Consider the following 24,374-nt stretch of genomic DNA (forward strand, 5'->3'; position numbering starts at 1 on the left):
TATATATTATACTGTATTTTTCTTCCTTAAGTATATGACTTCTCTCTCGTCACACTCAACTTGGATCAACGTATACCATGGAAACCATGTAAAGACTAACAGAATGCTTTCTTTGGGGGTGGGGGGTGAGGGGAGGGAAGTAAGATTAGGGGAAAAATTGTAAAAATTCAAAATAAATTTTTAAAAAAGAGAAAAAAGGCATCAGCTTGACGCTTGTCACAGCATCTGAGAAGAGGATTTGTTGTACATAATAAAAAAGACTTAAAGACTGTCTCTCCTCTAAATCCATTTGAACTCAAGAGAAAGATCTGAGTTTCTGGACTTTTTGTTTGATGAATGAAGTCTCCAAAAGGTCTGGAATATTAGCTTTCTGGGCTCAAGGCTCCAGAGCAAGAGAAGAGATGAAAGTCTTATGGGATATGGACATGAACTTGGTTGAACTATAGAGGAGCTATATCAGAAACAAGTTAAAATTTGAGTCCATTCCCCTGAAGATTGAAATGGTAGAGGTGACAGTATGCCCCACTTCAAACTAAGCAACAGATATGGAGTATTTTTCCCAAAGAGAAAGGAATATGACCTTCTAACGAGAAAGTAGCTTCATGGACAAAGAAGTGAAACTGGTTACCCAGTTGTTGTCAAGTAAGATGAAACCCAATAAGGGTCAGCCCAGGTAGAGGATGAGGGCTACTAAGATAGTAATTTGTCAAGTTGATAACACTATAAAAGCTGATAATATTCCAAGGGCATATTATCCAGGACATGACACAGAACCTCCCTAGATCTCTCAAAATAATACTGCCAGAGGAATTTAAAAAGTAGTGCTAAAGATTATGATGTACTGATTAAGAAAAGGAAAAGCTTAGTGGCACAAGATTTTTCCATCAGTTCTGCAAAAACTATCAACATGCTAAATAACATATATCAAAATCAATACATATAGAGAAAATATCATGGACTAGGTCAAAATTTATTCTGATTCAAGTTTCCTCTATACCTTTGTCAAAAAAGCAGGTATCATAAGCATTATTTCAGATAAGGCAAAAATAAAAATTCACAGAAAGAGAAAACCAAAAACTATTATGCTTAAAGATACCATAGACAATGAAATGATTATTATTAAACATGTAAGCATAAAATTTCATAGTGTCAAGTTTTTAAAGGAATAGCTACCTAAATTAAAAAAGACATAAATATACAATAATTTTAGCTTTTAACATTTTTAAAGCTGAATAAATCTAAGAGAAAGTAAACAAAAAGATCTAAAATACTGTTTAAAAACTCTATTTGAAAAACAGGAAGAGTTAAAAATTTTTTTAATATATATTTTTCAATATCATATACTACCTTTAGAACAACTGATCATCAACCTTGATGGACTCGCTCATTCTATCAGTGCAACAATCAGGGACAATTTTGGGTTGTCTGCGATGGAGAATACCATCTGTATCCAGGTAAAGAGCCATGGAGTTTTAAAAAAGTTCAAGGACTATTCCCTTTAATTTAGAAAACAAAACAGATATCTTATTGTATGTTCTTGTTATCTCATAAACTTTTTGTTTCATCCTTAAGGATATGATTTCTCTCTCATCACACTCAATTTGGAACAATGTACAACATGGAAACAAAGTAAAGACTGACAGATTGCTTTCCATGGGGGGGGGGGGAGGGAAGTAAGATTGGGGAAAAATTGTAAAACTCAAATAAAACCTTTAATAAATGAAAAAAATAAAATAAAAAATAAAAAAGAATAATTGATCATGAGCTATATGGCATAAAACATAGATATAAAAATTAGAAGAATCAAATGTATTTTATGAACCAAAAATAATACAAAAGGTAATTAACAAATCAGAAGATGCAGACTTAAATGTAGCCTAAGTAATGAGAGTCTGACTAATAAATCCACAAAAGGACAAATAAAAAGATTAATGATGAAAAAAGGAAAAGAAGGAAAGATGGAGGGACATGATAATAAAGTTAGGTGTACTCTGACCTAAATGAATGGTTGGTTGTAAAGTGTAATTTTTAGTTATTTAAATGTCAATTTGGAATGAAGCAGCTATGAAGTGTCACAGGAATCTATACTTGGTTCTTAGCTAGTGTTTTAATTAATGACTTGGATAAAAGTATAGATGACATATTATTCAAATTTGCAGATGAAAGAACTCCTAGTTCTTCCCAGATGATTAGTCAGGACCCAATAATATGAAGGTCTAGAAAGTTGTCAAATAGGATAAACTGAAATTGAATAGGGAGAAGTTTAAAGATACATATTTAAATTTTTTAAAAAAAAATCTGATAGGAAAAGCATGACAAGACAGGATTATGAAAAAGACTGAGCAGTTATAGTTGACTCAAAGCTCAATACAAGCCAACAATATGGTATTCAAAAAAACTCATGTAATTTTGAACTGCATTAGGAAAGTATAGTTCACTCTTTTCCAGTTTGTCTTTATGTTGTGATTTCCCCAATTAGAATATAGGCTCCTTGGGGACAAGTATGGCCTTGCTTTCCTGGATTTGTAGATGTGACACTTAGCACAATGCCTGCACATAGTCAAAACTAAAACAATGTTTTATCTAGGCATGCCACCCTGGTTCCCTTGCCACAGGGAATTAACAGAAAAACTGACAATACAGCCCAGAGAAAGTAAAATGTAGGAGGAATGACTTATACCAATGCACAGAAGCAAGAGACACAATATTAAGTTCAGTCTGAAGAGAATATAAAGTCAACGGTGGAAACTACCAGGAGAAGATTGACAAGGCCAGAGGATTATAAATTTAGAACTGGAAGGTAGCCAAAAGCTCTTTGAATCCAGCTCCTTTGTTCTACACATGAGGAAATTAAGCTTGAGTTTGGCAAAGTAATTTTTTCCAAGTTCATTCAGTTATTAAGGGGCAGAACTGAATCTTGGACCCAGTTCCTAGGAATATATACCTAGTGTTTTTTTTTCTAGCATGACACTGCTTGGATCTGGATTATAGAGGTAGTTGCAAGGTTAATGCAGTATTTCATAAGCCTGCTGGATGATTTTCAAAGACTATTCTTCCCATGAGAAATTTATTTTTATTGAAATAACTGTCAAATGACTTTTAACTGACTTGTATACACATATTCATCCTTAAATTTACAAGCAATGCAGATTGGATCTCTCTCTCTCTCTCTCTCTCTCTCTCTCTCACCTTTCTTTGAAAAGCAGAGTTTATTTCATCTTTTAATGAATATCTGCAAATGGCACTAAAGCCTTTATTAGGTTGAGCCATACTAGTCCTCTTTCTAATAAAGGCTTAAGGGCCATTTATAGATATTCATTAAAAATGGAAATATTCTTAAAAATAATTACACAGCAAGGATAATAAAGATAATAAAAATCAATATAAGATGGTGGATCAGTAAGTTGCTATTGTTTTAAGAGAAGACAGGTTGAGACTCAGTAATTGTCAAAAGAGTACATCTTCCTTATTTTGAAAGTATTGAATAAATATGGACTCCTATCATGACTTTTGATGAATTATGTAGAAATTATTCATAGTATATGAAGACAAAACCACATGGTCCATCATCTGCTGGGATTTTCAATGATGCCCACAGTTCTGGCCCTAGCAAGTCAGCATAAGCTGATAGCTATCCAGAGAACCAAGGACAATGAGTTGGTGGTCTCCCTTTGATGCCTGGTGCTAAGTGGGCCCTTTTTTACATCCTAGCAATACCACCTTGGCCCTCTGTGACCCACATTCCTCAGCAGTGAGTTCCAAAGAGACAAAAGGGACAAGACTTAACTGTCCTAGCTAAAGAGGGATAATGAAGCTTAGGGACTTGCTTCTCTCTCGCTCAGCCTGGAGAGAAAATGTCATTAAGTAACTGAAATGCACACTCCCTAAATTCACATAAAACTTTCACCTTTCCCTTCTCCATTTGCACAGTCCAATTAGTAACAACTGCAAAGTTTTGTTCTCCTCACAACAGATACGCTTGAATAAATGGGAGTGGGCAATTGCTGGAAAAACTTTGGGGGGAAAATATCCTCAGGCATTTAGGGTGCTGCAATAATTACTTGAAGGGATTGCCTTAAAAAAGCCAATAGTCTCTGTTCCAGTGCTTCAAAATAAGATCAAATAAAACAAGTTTATGTAATCACCTGAACCCAAATTATCACACAGAAAAAGGACGTCCTTGGATTACTCATTAATTGAATGAGAAATGCCTCATTGGTCACAATCACATTGACCTGAGAATTCTGGAAATACCAGAGAAAATAGTCGCTATGACAAAGAAAAACCTTATGTGGGGATTTACTTATTCATCCCATCAAGAAATATATGGTCATAGTATGAAGATCCCTAATAAAGGATAGTAGCAGAAAGGAGAGGAGGAGGAGGAATAGTTGCATGTCATTTTACACTGCTGGCGAAAGAGGCACGTGAAGGTATGTTTATTAAGAAACAAAGGGGCGTCGCTTCAGAAAGACTGTGAAGTCTGGAACCGAGCCAGATACTAACTCTCTCTGTTAATAACCCAAATAAAACAATCAACATCTAACAATCATTTCCAACTTGAGGTTCCTTATCTGAACCTGAGATAATGGTGGTTCCAGATGCCTTGAAGTGATCCAGTGGAAATGAAGTATAACTGCTGATATTACATTGGCCATTCTGTGTTTTCATGGGAAATGGCATGGAGTAAATGATGATCCAATGTTCAACAGCTTCCTAAAGTCCATCAGTCATCTCTTCTCCATTTCAACATTATGTAGAATAGAGTACCTCTCTATAAGCCTTATCACTAGCCTTAGCTAGTGATTTACTACTGTGGAAATTCATGTAGCCTTTGATAAGCTGTGCTTAACTGGGAAGTGTGCCCTGCTCCTGTGACATGAAATACCATTTCCTGCCTCTGGGCCTTTGCATGACCCTTGTGCCTTGAACTTTCTCCCTCCCAACCTCCATTCAAGACTCAACTCAAGCAACACATTCAATGGAATGCCTTTATTATCCCCTAGTTCTCCAAGTTTTTAGCTAGGTCCACTCCAAAACTATTTGGCATAGATTCTACATTTGCTTATTTACAATATAATGTATTTACTTCCAGAAGGTGAGTGACATGAAAGCAATGATTGCTTTATTTCTTTCAGGGTATCCTTAGTAGCTTGGACAGAGTCTAAGATATAGTTTATGCTTAATGAATTGCTGAACTGAATTGAACAAATGAAAAGACTAGTAAAGAATTTCTAAAATCATTGGGCTCTCCTCATATCATACATGTGTGACTCCTCTGATACCTAACCACAATGCTGCGTTCTCTTCGACCATATCTCTCTTGGCCTACCCTTCCCTCTTCCTCAACCCATTTTGTAATTTAAAAAGAACAAAATAGAAATAAAAAGTATATTTAGTGAGAGGCAACACAGTATACTGTTTGCTTATTTTTACTATGTAATATTCATACTACATAATTATATTCTAAATATTAATGAATATCAATAAATAATCTTTAAATGAGGATAACAACTTTAGGTGATATTCAGGTGTGTTCTGGACTAGAGAATAACTGAGGCCTCTTCCAGTTTTGAGATTCTCATATTTTACAACTTTAAGAATCAGAATACCAAGGGTTGAATTCAACTCCACATATATTCTAGCAGTAAAACCTTGAGAAATTTATTAGAGTTTTCAGTTACTTAGTCTCCACATCTCTAAAATGGAGACCATAATAATTTCATTTCCTTGCTCACAGGACTGTTCTGAGAAGCACTTTGGAGACTTTAAAGCATAGGAACGTGAGTAGTTGTTGCTTCTTCTAAGAATACTACTCCATTTTCCTTTGTTCTGTTTAGATTTTCCTTAATCCTTTGATTGTGAGTCAGTGGTTATTTTCATGGTTGAATGGCTATCAAGTATCTGGAAATTAAAACCAAAATTGCCACTTCTAGCTTTTCTGTGTTAGGTTTATTTCCAAAGTTCAACCCAAATAGTTTATTGACAAATGCCGAGAGAAGTAAGGAGTAAGATAGGGAATGATGAGCCAATTTTGTAAGCTTGATGAAGAACTGAATGGTAAAGTAATCAATAGTCCTGGAACAGTTCATATTTGCCTATGAGAGAGTCGGGAGTCCACATCTAACAGTGAACTCTATCTCATTAGATACAGACAGAAATAAATGATTTCAGTGGTTTATGAAACATGGCAAAACATCATATTCATTAGCATGGTACTTTTCTCATAGGACAATGATATAATTTGAAAGGGAAAATTAATTGTTTTCTTCATTTAGGGGGAAAAAGTCCACAAGTAATTGTCAGTCCCTTGTAATTAAAGTCAGTCTCTCTCTCTCTCTCTCTCTCCCCCCCCCTCCCTCTGTCCTTCCCTCTCTTCCCTGCATTTTTCTATTATCACCATTCTAAGATAAGCAATCTCACCATTTTTTCTACCATAGGAGAATTTGGATCATGAAAATCCTAATAACAGAAGAAACATAAAATTTGCCAACAGGAGAATAGTTTGACAATTGTTTCTGTGAATCCTCCAGAAAGATGAGGCAAACCACAGAAGCAGACACTGTTTAAGTTGGAAGGGGCTTTAGAGACCATCTAAACCAGGTATTCTTAAACACTTTGATATTCTGGTGAAGTCTAATGACTTCTTGGAATAATGCTTTTAAATGCATAAAATATATAGGCTTATAAAATGAACCAATTATGTTTTTAGAACTTTTGACTTGGTCCAACTCTACCTGTTTTAAATATAGGCATATAGACCCAGAAAAGGGAAATTATTTTCCCTAGGTCACAAATGCAATGTGACAGTTTTCATTCAACAAAAAAAGTCAAGACCATGAGGAATTGCAGAGAATGTTCTAATCTGTGTTCATAGGAATTTCCATGTCTTCTCTATACTGATGAAATCATAAGCTTCATCCCCTATCCCTAACCATTAGATTGGACTGAAACAAGCCAACCATTTAGATTCATTTAGTGAAAAAAAGAACAAATTGGTATTTTTACCTAAACAGCAAACCTGGATGAAGTAGTGCAACTTTTTCACAAGTTACTATAATAAAATTCACTAGGGAATGTTGCTTGGTTAAAGGTTCAACTTTTTTTTTTTGTAAATTGCCACGTGGGCTAGCAAGAAGAGGTCTAGATTTGGTTTTCTTTTTAGAAACAAAAGTCCTTTTCTCCTTCCATGTAAGAATCTTACTTTGTCTCACTGAAGACATCGTGGCTGACAAACTAGTCAGATCTTCACCTTGCCAATATAGTGGCAAGAACAAAAAATACTGTGATAAAGTTTCCTCTCTCTAGAGATGAGTCAGGATATCCTCATTGCTAACTGTACATTTACCCACTTATGTGAACCATTTTACATAGGGCCATGACACAGATCTTTTGGTCAAGTTCAGTAAACTTTTTTTTTTAAGGAAAGGCAAAGTAGTCTTGGGAATTGTAGAGAAAAGGAGAGAAATCCTTCTAATATCTCTCTCCCTGAAGTTTTGGGTTCCAAAGTCACAGAAGGGAACATGGAAAAAGTGAGGTTTCCGAGGCAGGGCAGGGGCTCACCCAGACTTCATAGGAATATATAAAGAGATAATAGGCATTATTCATTCATTATTTCCTTGCCTCCTAAAAGCAGCTGCCTTCCTTTATGCATGATTGAACTAGGACTTCAGCACAATCCTAATTTTCAAAAAAGTTTCAAGATTTCTCTTAGATTCCACTGTAGCCACAGTGTGGTTCCCACAGGTTTCTGAGACTATAATGCATAAGTTTTGTGTCATGTTGAGGAAATCTTGGCTCTTACATCTCCATCGCGGACAAGCCAAGAGCAGGAAAATTCTCAGACACATGTTTTTCAAATACATGGAATATGATTCCACTGCGGGTTTTCTTCCTTTAGAATGTGTTGTCATATCATGCCATACATATGTAGGCTGAGGCTCCGAAAAATTCCCTGGGTTCATTGTCCCCACCCATTTTTTTCTTCATAAATCATATAGCAGACTGCCCAGACCTTGTGGTTTCTGTTCATTAGTTTTCTTGTTAAATGCTTCTGTTACCAGATGCTTCACAGAATGGGCACAAGTGCTAACTGGAGGACACCTGAAATGTACCACAGATTGTAGTCCTCAAGGTTCCCCTGAGGAATATCTCCCTCGGTTCCCTACTGCTACTGGCTCCTGGTGTGCCCTGTTAACTCAACTGTGTCAGCACAGTAAAGCAGTCTGCTTGGCAAGATGATATTCTAGAATCTCAGGGCAGAAAAGACCCTCAGAGACCACTTAATCTAACTGGTACCTGAATGGCTCCATCCAACAGACTCCAAATGTTAGGCAGCACAGCCAAATCTCTGCACAAAGGCCACCAGAAAGGTGGTAGAGGGTCCACCACCTCTCCAGGCAATAAATTCTCCTTTGCACCAGTTCTCATTTTTAGGACATTTTCACCTTATATGAAGCCTAAATGTGCCCTTTTCTCAGCCTTCTTTCAATGTAGCAAATTCTACCCTAAGAGACTGAGAAAAACAAAAGATAACTCTTCCTCTATAAGGTAGTGCTTCATCTACTTGGGGTAGCACGTCTTCTCCCTAAGGGACCTCTGCTTGAGGCTTAATTAGATCTTTTGACAAGACCTCAAAACCCTACACCATTATGACTGCTTTCCTCTGTACATTCTCTAGTTATTCAATGGCCATCAAATGTGTTGTCCAGAACTGAACACAATCCTCCAGAATGGTCTGATCAGTTAAGAACACTGTTGGAACATTACCTTCTTATTCTTGTATGCTATGCATTTCTTGATGAATCCTAGCATTTCTTTAGCTTTATTGACTTACCATATTACACTTTTCACTATTAATGAATTTTCAATCCACTAAAACTCCCAAATCATTTTCAGACTAACAATTTAGCAATGGCTCCCTATTTTGTTCTTGTGAAACTGATTTTTTTCAAACCCAAGCTTAAGATTCTACATCTTACTTTGTCAAATTTCATCTCATTTGATTTGGGTTAACACTCTATCCTGTTACGATCTTTTTGTATCTTCACTCTCTTATCTAGTGTGCTAGCTATTCCTACAAGGTCTGTGTCATATGCAAGTCTGATAAACGTATCTACACATTTATCCAGTTCAGCAACAAAAACTCTTAACAGCAGAGGGCCAAGAACAGATCACTGGGAAAGTCCTTTGGAGACATCCTTCCAAGGTGTCATGGAGCCTTTAATGATTGTACCTTGTATTTAATTCAATTCAATAAACATTTAGTCTGTGTTTCTTATGGGTCAAGATCTGTGCTAGATAGATACTAATGACTACACACAAATCAAACTAAATAGTCCCTGCCTTTTAAGGAGCTTACATCTTATTAGAATTGGACATGTCAACCACTTTTGAATTCACCAAACTGTATTTTCTAGCCCCCAATAGCTCCCTCTTTTCCCCAAGAAGAGTAAGAATGACTTCAAATGCATTGATAAAAGATAGATATATTAAATTTACCACCTACCCTTAATCTACCTCTCTCATAAACTTGTCAAGAAACAAAATGCAATTAGTCTGGCATGGCATTCTTAATTAAGCCATACTGGCACTAAGTGATAATTGTTTCCTTCTTTATAGATTCACTAGCCATCCTTTTAATTGAGTCAGTCAGAGTCAAAATACAAAGATTAAGTGCCTATTACTCTAGGCAATGTGCTAAGTACTGAGGATACAATGAAAGGCATAAGACAATCTCTACCACCAAAGAGCTACCAATCTACAAATACAGAAAAAAGAAATTGAAAAGTGGAGGAAAGAGAATATTAGGTTTGGGGCTGCCAGGGCATCTGCAGTTGAGGTAAGAAATAAGCTGAGGAAGAATGAGTTACAGAGTTGATTTCTTTTTACAGGACAATGAGTTTCTGGAGATAATGAAGGTCAGAAGAGCAACCAGGTGGAAAATGGTGGGATGAATACCTTGCTCACCATATTAAATGGTGGATGATCTGAGAGGAGTTTCCAGATATCTACCATCAACCCTCCCCAACAAGAAGGAGGAAGCAGTCAAAGGGGCATGGAGTACTTAGTACTTAGGAGATGTAACTTTCAGAGTTGATTTCCTCTTACCTAATGATGAAGCCTATTGGGAAAAGAGGAGGTGAATGCCCAGGATGCCCTCCTTAGATGCACCATAGAATTACTGTTAGTCCCAATGACCATTTGTATGCCAAATTTTTTTCCACAATCAAGACAGTATTTCTTCTTCTCTTTTCTTGCATATCTCTTCCATTTTCCATTATCTTTCAAAGATCATTAGCAATGACTGAGTAATTATACATACATATATATACATATATATATATATATATATATATATATATACCAATTTTTCTAGTACCTTCACATCAACAGCTAGAAGGAACCTCAAAGGCCATCTTGCCCAATTCATTCATTTTTCAAATGAGAAAACCAAGGCTCAGAAATGATAAATGACTGGCACAAAATCATTCCAGTGGTAAGCATTGGGGGTAGGATATGAACCACGGTTTTTTGACTCTGGATCCAAGGTGTTTTCCAGACTTGAACTCATCAGTGTTAACTAAGGGCTTTCTTACTATTTCCCTCTTTATCTTAGGTTTCCTTATTTAGCTTACTCATGGGCATACCACACTACATGAGTTTCTAAATATAAGTATAATATGCTGTTTCTCAAAGTTTTAAAGTATATAACTTTGGAAGGATTAAGTTTAACAACTGGGTCAGTTCTTCCTTTAGTCTATCAATTAGCTATTATCTTCAGAAGACAACACTATTGGTTGGAGTTTCTATAATAAAAGATCTAGAAAAATTATGAAGGAATTATAGCAACCAAAAAAAAAAGTTTGACTAACATTTCCTTTCTCATCTGGTGCTTGTTTACAGGTGCCATAAAGGACTGGATAATAACCAGTTACTCTATAATTTATATCTTACCACTCCCTTGGAATTAAATGCATTAATTACCAGTGAAAAATAAGGTACATGTCACATTCATCTGCACAACATGGGGGTGAGTGTCAGAGTAAGAGTAAGAGTTTTATTGACTGCAACCAAACCTCATCTAATCTCATTTGGAAATGCAGAACAGAAATTCCATCTGCCTTTACTTTGAATCCTTGTAAAGCCACATTTCTTAAAACCACAAAATTTATGTTGGGTCATGCAAAATAAGAGAGGGTCAGGAAAAGTGTTATAATGAAACAAAATCCACTATAACTCATTGTAATGTAATCCAGATATGGATTTATCACATTCTCTTGTTTCTTTTCCTAGACACTATCTAAAACTCTATTAGGGAAGGTTTTCTTTTCTTTTAACATGCTAAACAGTTTGAAGTACATCTTAGCACTTTTATGATTCTGTTTCTGATTTTTAAAAACAATGATCATTACAGAAATATTCCTGAAAATTAAAAATATCTTTCCCTATGAAACACTCACTAATGGAGGAAATACTTCATTTCACACAAAGAAATCTAAAATTTGCTTAGCAGAAACTTGCTAAGTCAGCTTTGATACTGTAAAAATGTAAAAGGATCAGTTTCCATTTTGTATGGGGTATCTTGTTCTAATTAATAGAGAAATCTGTCAAGAAACAATGAGCATATACCCCTGTATCTCCTTGGTACAAATGGATTTGTTTAGTGAGGGGAAGTCATTAGATTCCACAGGGATCAGGTAACCTTGATATGAAAGCATGATGCAGTTGAAAGAGTGCCATATTTAGTCAGAGTATTAATCTCAAATTCATCACTTGCTACATATGCAAATTTGGGCAAGTATCTTGTCCTCTCTATGCCTCAGTTTCATCATTGGCAAAATAAAGTTGGGCAAGATGACTTTGAAGTTTAAAGCTATGATACTATGGTTCTGATGTACTGTATGACTTTGTATGTTTTCTTCATCTAGCAAATAAGGAAAAATAAGAATTGTAGTGTTTTAAAGTTAGCAAGATAGTTTACATATATTTTCATTTCATTATCACAACCACCAATGAAGTCAAGTGGTATTCTATTTTACATGTCAAGTAACTTATCTGAAGGTCAGGTTAAATGACTTGCACATGGTCCCATGAGCAGGAAGTAATCCAAGTGTAATTTGAAGCAAGGACTTCCAATCCAGAGTGTCTTTTCCATATACCATGCTATCTGTTTTCCTACCCAATGTGTTCTTGGTTTCCAAATTTTGAATGAGGGTGTCAGAAACCATTGCAAAAGATGGTGCATAAGAATAAACTGAAAAGGAATGAGGTGAAAAAAAAATGATTGTTCATCATTCCTCAGGCACAATAAGGTCCTAACCAATGTCAAGGCAAAATAAGGTCCTAACCAATGTCAAGGAAGAGAAATGAAGAGTAAATGAACCCCAGCTGCCTCATATGTGAAACTGAGGCTCAGACAGAACAAGAGACTTTCTGATCTTTACAAAGCTGGTACCAGAGATTGAATTCAAACTCACATAACATCTGACTTCAAATTGGACATTCTTTTTCCTACCCCATTCTGAATGTTTTGAATCTCTGGAAGATGGGCTGGTACAAATGAGTACAGAATAAAAAATCTAGCAGAAACTTCTAAAGAAAACTTCTATACCCTTACCTGTAGACAGAATCTATTAATCATCACAGACAGAGGACAGTCTTTGTTTTACAAGAGGGCTGTCAGAGAAGAAAATCACTTTATAGAATGCTGTATAATTGTAATAACCAAGTCTGACTCAAAGAAGAGATGAAAAAATGTCTCTTCCTCCTTTCTTTACACAGGATGGGTAATATGGGTGTTGACCTTCGCATGTTTGACTTTGTCGGTGGTGTTCATTAGTTTTGTTTGACTGGATTTTTTTTTCCTTTTTTATTCTTTGTTACAAGAGAAGGCTCATTAGGCAGAGGAAGGGAAAGAAATATATTTGGAAATAATGATAGAAAAATAAGATATCAATGCAATGTTTTCAAATGCTTTAACATTTATTAGCAAAGTGGAGCTTCACGACAACCCTGTAAGGTAAGTGGGGCAGGTATTAAATACATTTTACAAGTGAGAAAAATGAGGCATAAGATTTAATTTGTATAGTCCAAAACCCAGATCTCCTGATTCTATACTAGTTTCACTGGAATATATGATATGTCTTCTGTGTATAATTCTGTATATGTTTCCTCAGCAACTGTATCAAAGTATTTCAAAGAATCTGTAATGTAACCAACTTATACCCCGTTTTTGGTTGTACATTTATGTATGCAACTCATGATCAGTAATATTCTTTAGCTCATTGATGCTTGAGACATATCCTCACCACTGACCTATAGGTGACTAGCAGGTTTCTCTCCTCAGAGATTGTGATATTCCATGACTTTTTCTCAAAAGAACTCAAAAATTTAAATGTGAAAGTTCTCATTTAAGAATAGTATAGTTTACATTTAAAAAGCACATTCAAGTTTATTAAGATACCTTCCAAACTTGATCTCATGGGATCTTCACAACAACCTTGTGAGATAAGATATTATGATCATCCCTGTTTTAAAGAGGGACACTGAAAGGGCTTAATGGGAATGTGCAAAATCATAAATAGAATATAGGCTGCCCCAGGAATAGACCCTGATCTTGGGCCTCCCTATATTGTGTTTAATCTACTCTACCTCCACCTTCCCATGATAAGGAGAGCATTAAACTAGAGTTTTGGTGGTTTTTTCCCTTGCTACTTATTCCTTCTTAGCTAGAGTTAGTTTGGAAACAAAAATTGAAACTCAAATAAAATCTTTAATAAAAAAATAAAAAATAAAAAAAAAGATAAGGAGTAATTGGTTACCAGTTTCTGTGGGGTGTTAAAGATCATTTCCTCTGCTGTTTCTTAGCTTGCTCCTTCTAGGGCTAAAAAATTCATTTCTATTTGAGAAGACTCCTTGAACAAAAACATTTCCACACATGTTGTAAAGTAATAAAAAACAGAGAGAGGATAATTAAAATAATTTTAACAGCCTTTCTTACTAAGGTGCTTCAGTTACTGCACATTTAGGAAGTTAATAAATCATCCTAAAAATGAAAAAAAATGAGTAATAACTGAAGGCTATTCTTAACATAAGTCCTTTAGCAATGAGACTACAAATACATATGGAGAAATATTTCTAATCCTTTGTTTATTAAATGAGATATTATTAAAAGACTTAAATATATTAAGATACAACTAAATTAAAATATAGCAGCAGGTAACCAAGATGTAATTGACACATTCTCTGTCCATTACTGTGAGATTCAATGTTCAAATGTATCTACAGAGTTCACTATCATAAAATGAAAATACTGAAGATTTTATTTTAATCTCTGCCGAAAGAGAGTCGATCTTTCACAATACTCCAAAACTCTTGCTATTCGTTTAGACTGGCTAGCAAGGAAATTGAACTCATTTCTTTGAGGTAGATTCCTGTTGAGGACAATTAATAGTGGGATTATAAGAGCATGCATGCTAAAGACTAGCTGACATGATAGTTAAAGACTCTGAGTTCTCAAAGATCTTAAAAGTAGATAAACCCACAAGTCTAGTAATAATTATGATTCCATTGACACATGTGATAGAGATGATATGACAGCTTGAATTCCTAGGTACCCTATGTATGTATGCTTGTATTTGTGTTTTAAAGACAAGTGCCCCTGGTGACCCATTTACTGAGGTGTGGGAGGTCCCAAAGGTCAGTGGAGCATTGTGAAGATTTGTGTCTAAGACAAATGTGACCACTGGGAGCCATACAGGGCTTAGTTTAGTATGGATTTTGTGAGCAATTTATTCAAGACTTTATTCTCATTCACACAAGACTGCTCAACAGGACACCTTTGATTCTCTGGAATGTGAATGGCATCTGGAGCTTAGGCAGGCAGGATTCTCAAAATCCCCTATATTCCAGTGTTTGATTTAGTAGGAGGAAAAAACATATGTACAGACAATATGTTCAAACAGGAGATAAAACTGGGTCATACTCATCTAAATCAATTTTCTCTCTCTTTTAGAAATTATTTCTCTTCATCTCTAAACATCTTCAATTTTTTAAATTATCAATTTTTTCATCATTAGAATTTTCTAAATACACTCATCGTCAAATAGCAGAAGATCAAAAAAGGTTTTAAATCTGAAATTATTTAAATTCAGTGAAGCTCTCTCTTTTATGCTCTACCTCCCTACAAAATCACAACCATCTCCCATTCTTAAAACTTACCTCTTTCAAGAAACCCGCTGATGAATCCACCTTCTCTCTGTCTTAGCAGGACAGTCAGCATGAGTTGCTATTTCTGAATCCCCCATTCTCAGCTTAGTGTTCAACCTCTTCAACCTTCACTAGGATGGCCCCCCGGTCATCAGTTGGCCACCAGGCATCCATTCAAATCTGCAGTGTGGAAGTACCTGGGCACAGCTTTGGAGAGTTAGAATCACCTGCTATCACACTGAGGCAGCAAACACCTTTACTGTAGGGGAAAACAAAAACAAAAAGAAGATTCAACTTAATACTTTCTTACTTGGAAGTCTATTAGAGAAACATAATATCTGGATACAGGAAAGCCTTCTTCCAAAAGGGACTTGATTATGTTTTAGCCAAACTTTGAGCCTCCTTAGACAGTGCCATGTTTGTCAATAAAATTGTTTAGTGAATGTAATTGAAAGAGAAAGGCTTTAGGTCAAAAAGTATGTTCTTCTTGATCGCCGATCAAAATTCCGTCTCTTTCTGGCAACCAAAGAGTATTCTTCTAGAGTTTCCTTATACCATTTTTTATAATGGTCAGTAATATATATGTTGATAGATAACAATTTAAGCAACTTATTAATGCACTAAATGATTAAAATCAATTCAGAGTTATGAATTTTATTGCAATTCTATTTGGTATAGCTTTAAAATGAATGTAAAGATGGGGGAAGAGGTAAAGTACACATTTAAGGGCTTTAAAATGCTATTACTTTCCAGATCACAGGATTAACAAATTAGCAGATTAGGTTTTCTCCAAATCCCTTTCGCCCTCCAACCAGTAAAACAAAAAAAGTAATTTTGGGTCAGATGCATAACAACTGTAGCTGAACTCGTAGGAAAGAATAACCACAATAGAACAAGTGAATCTGAATGCTATGAAATTGTAATCACCAAGGATGTTCCTGAAGAATAGAGATGTAAAGGTATTTCCCTCCCTTATTTGCAGCATTTGAGGGACCATGAGGGACCACAGATAATGTGAGTTTGATAGTTAGTTTTGCTGAACTAATTTTTCCCTTATTTTTCTTCTTATTAGAAGGGATGGCATCCATTCCCCAAATGATAAATAGTCAAAGGATATGCAAAGGCAACTTACAGATGAGGAGATCACAGCAATTCACAGTCATATGAAAAATTGCTCTAAATCATTACTTATTAGAGAAATGCAAATTAAAGCTTCCCTGAGGTACGACCTCACACCTCTCAGCCTGGCCAATAGGAACAAAAAGATTAATGATCATCGTTGGAAGGGTTGTGGGAAATCTGGGACACTACTACACTGTTAGTGGAGCTGTGAACTCATCCAACACTTCTGGAGAGAAATTTGGAACTATGCCCAAAGGACAACAAAAATGAGCATACCCTTTGATTCAACAATATCACTACTGGGTCTATACATTGAAGAGATGATGAAAAAGGGTTAAAACATCACTTGTACAAAAATATTCATAACAGCCCTGTTTGTGATGGCAAAGAATTGGAAATCAAGTAAATGTCCTTCAACTGGGGAATGGCTTAGCAAACTGTGGTATATGTATGTCATGGAACACTATTGTTCTATTAGAAACCAGGAGGGATGGGAATTCAGGGAAGCCTGGAGGGATTTGCATGAAGATGCTGAGTGAGATGAGCAGAACCAGAAAAACATTATATATCCTAACAGCAACACAGATCAACCTTGATGGACTTGCTCATTCAATCAGTGCAACAATCAGGGACAGTTTGGGGCTGTCTGCAATGAAGAATACCATCTGTATCCAGAGAAAGAACTGTGGAGTTTGAACAAAGACCAAGGACTATTACCTTTAATTTAGAAAAAAACTGATATCTTATTGTCTTATCTTGCTTTCTCTTATACTTTGTGTCTTCCTTAAGGATATGCTTTCTCTCTCATCACATTCAATTGGCATCAATGTATACCATGGAAACAATGTAAAGACTGGCAAATTGCCATTTGTGGGAGGTGGAGGGGAGGGAAGTAAGTTTAGGGGAAAAATTGTAAAACTCAAAATAAATAAAATCTTTAAAAAAAAGAAGGGATGGCATGTAGCAGGAAGGCACTACATTGAGATTTAGAGATTATGTAAAAACAAAACATATAACAAATTTGTTTTAACAATGCTAACACTATTGCTAGTATACATGAGCCATTCTAATTAATCCCCACCAAAAGCATTTCACCTAAGCAAATTTTATCCTGCGTCCTTTAGTCACAAGACTGTTTATTTACCTAAATGTATAAATAAATACTGCAATTAGGAAGAGAAATTCAGGAGTTATCGATTCCCACACATGAAAACACAAACGTTATTAGCATGAAAGTGAAAAATGTCCATTGGCAAAATATAAGTCTTAGTTTACATCACATTATGCATTACCTTTTAATTTATGTCAAAAAGATCCTGGGCATCAATAATATTAAACTGGGTGTTATTTTCATAGTGATGCCATCAGATAAGTAGAATAACAAAATTAAAAGCAAATATAATACTACTTTATGTTTTTGGACTATTTTATATATTATTGTCATTGCTAATTGTTGACCTTAAGCAGGAAAAACAGTTATCTTTTTAAGATGACAACAGAAGTAGAGTTAATCTGTTTAAAATTCGCAACTACTTGGGATAATTTGTGGACTTTTTTTTTCAGGGGAACCTTTAATTTAGCTATCAGATGTTATTTTCTTTAGTAATTGTTGATCAAACTCATACAAAATTTACTCAGTTTTTATTGTATAATTTAGAATTTATTCAGCATTATACATTTAAAATTTAGGTTACCATCATATTTATTAATTATTTTAAACCTGACAAACCTCTCTCTGTCTCTGTCTCTCATTCTTTCCCTCCTTCTCCTTCCCCAACTACACTGACGGGATGGAGGAGAGGAACTGAGCTATTTTCTTGGGACAGAACAATCCATGAGTATAAATCTCTGGAGGGTCAGAAGATATGCTAGCTATTTGGCTTGGCAGGACTCCAAACCTAATAAACAAATATGAGTTTCTCAGCGCTGTGCTAGATATTGTGAAGTCAGAAGGTCTCAAATTTTAGTAGATTCTTCCCTTATTGATGATATTAGTACACATGATTCTCCATTGGCAAGAACAAGGGAGACTTATCCTCCCTCCCCCAAACTCATAACTGAACAGCCCAAAGATGGGAATACTTTATGCAGCAATAGGTGAGGAATGCCAGCTGGCCTGACATAGAATATACCAAAGCAAAGAATGAAACAATACCTACTCACAAGGTGCTTATATTCTAATGGGAGATACTGGAAGTACATGAATAATTATAATACAAAACAGTTAAATACAAGATAGTTTGGGAGAGAAGTTCGAGCAGATGAGAGGGGTGGTCATGTTGGAAATTGGGATAAACTGCACCTCAAAAGAAGAGGGAGATTCTATGAAATGGAGACAACACTGGGCTCCCATTTAGGGTTAGAGATAGCCAAGGCAAAGAAACAAGGAAATAAGAGATGGAATATTGTAAGTGAGGAACAGAGAGAAGATCACTTTAACTGCACCACAAATACAGGAGGAAGGATGTTCCGTGAATCTGGAGAGATGGCTTGAAGTCTTTCTCTGGATTTCTGAGCAAGATGTAAAAGCTCCAAATATAGGTCTGGAAATAGAGAACAGGACTCATTCATTCATAGAACATTTATTAAGTGCCCATTATATGCCAGGACATGACAGGCACTAAGAGAGAAAGAAAATCCCAATAAGATCCAGTCCTCAAGTTTATGAGAGGAAAGATACTAATACTGACAACTATAACACAGTGTTATATAAGTGCATCAAAGAAGTATAAAGGAAAGTACCTTATGAGCTCCAAGGGCTTAGTGACCAGAAAGATAAGAGAACACTTTATGAAAAAGATATTTAAGTAGGGCTTTAAGAGACAGGCAAAAAAAAATCAACAATCAGAAAAAGAAAAAAAAGGTATTCCAAATAGAAGAACAAATGGAACCTCACTGCCCAAAAGCAATACTCTAATTTTACATAGATCTATTTGAAATGGCTCCAAATTGATCTTTGGCTCATTCTACCATCCAGAGTTCTCCAAAATACAAATTCTGTTCATTTTGCCCCCACCCAGGATCTCTTCTGGAAAAATCAGCCTAGAGTTCATGGCTCAAATGTTTCTTTAATGTATCAACATTAAAGATAAAAGAGTTCTAAATTTCCATGCAAGCTCTCAGAACACTAATAAGTCAAAGTTATGATAGGCATTATTTCATCAGACAGAAAACAAAAAACAAAAGACTAACAAAAGACATTGTAGCCCTTTCAGAGAACTATATGTTCTAGGGAATGATATGGTCCCAGGAGAGGAAAAACTGATTTCATCAAACAAAGGAACAAAAACTAAATCAAGGAATCAATTTTATCAAGTACTGAGAGCAAGACAAGTCCATATTAAAAATTAATGAAAAGAAATCTGATTGAAGGCTAAAAGAAAGAACAAAGAGGGATCATCAAGGGACACAAGGATCAAGGAACTCTGAGGTTACAAATTTTAGTCGAGAGAAGGGAAGAATGAAAAACTGAATTAATAATCCTCATACCCTACCTATGCTTTCCTATAAGTGAACCGAAATTTTGAATGTGGAGTAGATACAACAGAAATTCATTTCAGTGGGAAGAGGGAAGGCAAGAGCCAAAGTGAAGTTTGAGATGTAGTCACCACTACCACCATCAAGTACTGACCAACTATCACTGATGGGGAGGCAAGTACAAGGGTCATAGAAATAATAGTACCCTCCATACTATAGCCCTTTCCTCCAATCCATTGTAGCCATCATCCAGGGAAGCAGAGATGGAGAACAGTCCAGTCAGTACCCCCCACCATGGAGCAGGCAAGCCACTCACACAGAGCAAGGTATTTTGAGGAAGTGACTAAAGAAATCATGTACCAGGCAAGTCAAACTACCATTGTCATCTTGACTATACTTCCCCTCAGATTCTTATAGACATTGCCATTGTCTAGAATCTTGGACCTCAAAAATTAGGAATAGCAATTCCCCCCAGACCACCAGTCCTGCGTTTATCCTGGTGCCTGCAGCCATCATTGAGGAATGCAACCTCTGTGGAAGAACCCATCGTCCTCTTGATCACTAATAATACCCAGTAATCAACTGGTCCTCCAATCCTCCAGACCACAAGGCCTATTCCCAGTGAGGTCTCAACTTCTGTGAAATGCAATCTTGCAACTACCTCCACAGGTACTGCAGGCTCTGATGTCTTAGAAACCACAGATACTGAAAACCAAGAAAACTCTGCTCTAGATGCCAAAGTTCTTGGCACTGTCAAATGTTTTAACAATAGAAACTGACATGTTTTCATAGAGAGAAATAACATTGAAGAGGAGCCATAACCATTTGTTTTGCGACTGCTCCTTAAGGACTATGGGACATTATTATCTGACTTGTAGTCAAAACCTTCTGTATATGTTCCATCCTATAGAATATGAACTCCTTGAAAGCAAGCACTATCTGACTTTTCTATTTATATCCCTGGAGCTTAGCAGAGTGCTGAGCACATTCATAATATATATTTAATGAATATTCAGTCATTCCTTTCTAGTCAGCCTGCACATTAACAAAAGAGGGATACTAATTTCTTCAGTCTCTCAGCAAAACTGGGGGGAGTGAAGGGATAGGGTAAGAGCAACTGAGGAGTGAGGCTAAGGTGGAGTGGGAAAATAGCTGTCTGGTTTCTTCTCTAAAGGGAAATGAAAGGGTTACACACAAAAAATGATCCATCAGGTGTGTGTTGGAGAGATAGCAGCTATATAATGGGATTGAAATAGAGAAAATGAGCATCTAAGGAGTCCATTTTCCCTAAGCAAAGATTGTGATTCTCAGGACTGCATATTATTTCAAAAGAGAAAACAAATGGACTCTCCCAGGGATGGTGGGCATTCAGGATGGCAAAAGGGAAACAGGCTGAGATGTAAGATGTACTGCTCTTAGGATGGTATATGATCATAGGAAGGGCAGGTGAACAGAAAAAAGACTCATAACGTAGGACACAGAATGCTTTCTATCATAACACACTACCTGATATGTAAATTTTTATTGTAAAAATTAAGATTTTAGTTGGAATTTAGAAAATCCAGGGAATTCAGAGGGTAAATAAAAAGAAGAGAACATTTCAAGCATGAGGGATAACTTGTAAAATTGCTTGGAGTCAGGAGATGGATTATTTGAGGAACAGAAAAAAGAATAGGATTGCTGGGTTACAGAATAGAACATGGGGTATAACGTGTAAGAAGATAGGTCCCATAAAAAAGAACAATTAAGAAAACAGAGGGAAGATGGGGTTAGCTCTACAAATGAATGAATATGAGACTAGGATGGAAGTTCCCAGAAGTATTTCTTTATATGAGGGATTCAGAAGTACAAAGAAAATGTATACGTTTCCCACAGAAATGGTCAAGTAGAATATACAATAATTTAACTGGAGACAAAAATAAAAAGGAAAAAAGCAAATGAACACTTCTGGGAAAGAACAGACAGAAAAACAATGGTCCTTAGGAAAAAAGTCAGATGGGAAAAGGGAAATGATGGAAGAGTGACACCCTAATCTAGGCTAAAAGAAGGAAGCTTTATAAGGGAACATATATAACTGATAGTAAGAAATATTAACAATTTAAATAAATTCAATAACTCATGAAGAGAATAGGGTGGGGAGGTGTTAGGAGCAGAGGAAGAAGAAAAATAATAGAAGCAAAAGTAATTTCAGGGTTAAAGTGCTAACTTGACTGGTAAGAGAGTAAGAAATTAAAGAAAATTATAAATCTAGTCATCATAATCTTAAATATAAAAACAGATTAAACATCCAATAACATGAAAGTAAATTGCAGAAGAGATAAGAAAACCAAACATCACAATTTTCTGCCTACCAAAACTACATCCATAAATATAGACATATTACATACAGAATAAGAATGAGAGGCCACAACAAAATTTACTATATATTGGGCAATTCCAAAGCAGTAGAATTTGCAAATGTACTATCAGACAAAGCAAAAATTAAAATTTTTATGAAAATAAGAAATGAACATAAAAACTATACCCTTATTAAGGGAAACATATACAATGATACAGTAATATTTTAAACTCATATACATGGACCCTGTATCTAAATTCATAAAGGAAAAAGTAATCAATTGAGAAAAAGATACTGTAACAGAGTAATTCCATATTATACTGTAATTATTTTATTCTGAGAACTAAATAAGTTGAACAAAAATATAAACAAATATCCAAACAAATAATTTAACATATTCCTGTAGAAGCAAGAGTTGAATGACTCATAGGTCATTCTTCATAATGAGAACATTAAACATATACATATTTTGAGGCGGAGCCAAGATGGTGACAAGAACAGAATGTCTCTTAGGCGCGCTCTCATAAAACTCATAAGCTAAGTACTCTAACTAAATTTTCGAGAGACAGAACCCACAGAGGGACCCAGTGAGGCAGTTCTCCTACTCAAGGTAACCTGGAAAAGAACAGAAAGGCTCTGCTCCCCGGGGTTGGAGGGGCGGCCTGCCAGAGTAAAAGAACTTCAGACTCCTGGAGGCCGCAAGCGCTGGGAGCCCGGTTCACAGCAGCAAGGGAGTTTCCTGAGCTAAGCCCCAGGAGAGCACCAGGCACAAATGGGGGAACAGTGGGGGACCTCTGCTAGAGGGAGCATGTGAAGCCCAGCCCTCAGGGCACATAGAGAGCAGCTTGGCCCTCACAGGAGTTCCAGGAAACAGAAGCAGGCAGAGCCAGTAAGAAGGAGCCCCCAGGGCATGAGCCCATTGAACCTAGGGAGGGCAGTGAAGAGAGAGAAAATGCAGAGCTCTGCCCTCTGCCCCTGGAACAGGACTCTGGGGATCTGAACACATTCAGATCCTGATCTCAGTCGAGGCCCCCATATAACAGTAGGGGCCCTCTCCACCTCAGCCCCATGGCAGAGGGGGGCGCATATATTCATTCACAGACCAGGAGGGAGGACAGAGCCTCACACACTGAGACCCTTGTGGGAGTGTCACAAAAGCTCAGGAAACACCCCAAAACCAGGCCCAGCCTGGGAAAATGAGCAAGCAGAGAAACAAGTGGAACATCATTGAGAAATATTTTGCATATGAGCCCAAGAAGGATCAAAATACTCAGTCTGAAGATGAGGAAGCACAAGCTCCTGCATCTAAAGACTCCAAGAAAAACAGAAATTGGGCTCAGGCTATGACAGAGCTCAAAAAAACTTTGAAAATCAAATGAGGGAGTTAGAAGAAAAACTGGGAAAAGAAAGGAGATGCAGGAAAAACATGAAAATGAAGTCAGCAGCCTAGTCAAGGAAATCCAAAAAAAATGCTGAAGAAAATAGCATGCTAAAAACCAGCTTAGGTCAAATGGATAAATCCGTTCAAAAAGTTATTGAGGAGAAGAATGCTTTAAAAATCAAAATTGGCCAGATGGAAAAAGAGATAAGAAAACTCTCTGAGAACAAATCCTACAGACAAAGAATAGAACTCAGGGAGATTGATGAGTTTACCAGAAACTAGGAATCAATACTTCAAAACCAAAAAAATGAAAAATTAGAAGAAAATGTGAAACATCTCATTGAAAAAACAACTGATATGGAAAACAGACTTAGGAAAGATAATTTAAAAATTATTGGAATACCTGAAACTCATGATCAGGAAAAGAGCCTTGACATCATTTTCAAAGAATTACTACAGGAAAATTTCCCTGATATTCTAGACACAGAGGGCAAAATAGAAATGGAGAGAATCCATACATCCCCCCGAGAAAGAGATCTCAAAAAATCATCCCCTAGGAATATTATAGCCAAATTCCAGAACTCCCAAGTCAAAGAGAAAATATTAAAAGCAGCCAGAAGGACACAGTTCAAATATCGTGGAGCTGCAGTCATGATCACACAGGACTTAGCAGCAACTACATTAAAAGGTCATAGGGCTTGGAATATAATATACTGGAAGTCAAAAGAGCTTAGAATGCAGCCAAGAATCAACTACCCAGCAAGGCTGAATGTCCTCTTTCAGGGAAAAAGATGGACTTTCAATGAACCAGGGGAATTTCAAATGTTCCTGTTGGAATGGCCAGAG

General features: G+C 36.3%; 1 protein-coding gene across 3 annotated transcripts in view; it reads right to left on the minus strand.

The window, feature by feature from the left end:
* The window catches only part of LOC141496806 (uncharacterized), a 196,020-nt gene that overhangs the window by 122,532 nt on the left and 49,114 nt on the right, over positions 1–24,374 (minus strand). For all 3 annotated transcript variants that reach the window (XM_074199399.1, XM_074199400.1, XM_074199398.1), the window contains one exon: positions 15,223–15,469. The gene's annotated coding sequence lies outside the window, so the exon portion shown is untranslated. The remainder of the gene's footprint in view (positions 1–15,222; positions 15,470–24,374) is intronic.

Source organism: Macrotis lagotis, chromosome X (genome assembly GCF_037893015.1).
Source record: "Macrotis lagotis isolate mMagLag1 chromosome X, bilby.v1.9.chrom.fasta, whole genome shotgun sequence".
NCBI lineage: Eukaryota > Metazoa > Chordata > Mammalia > Peramelemorphia > Peramelidae > Macrotis > Macrotis lagotis.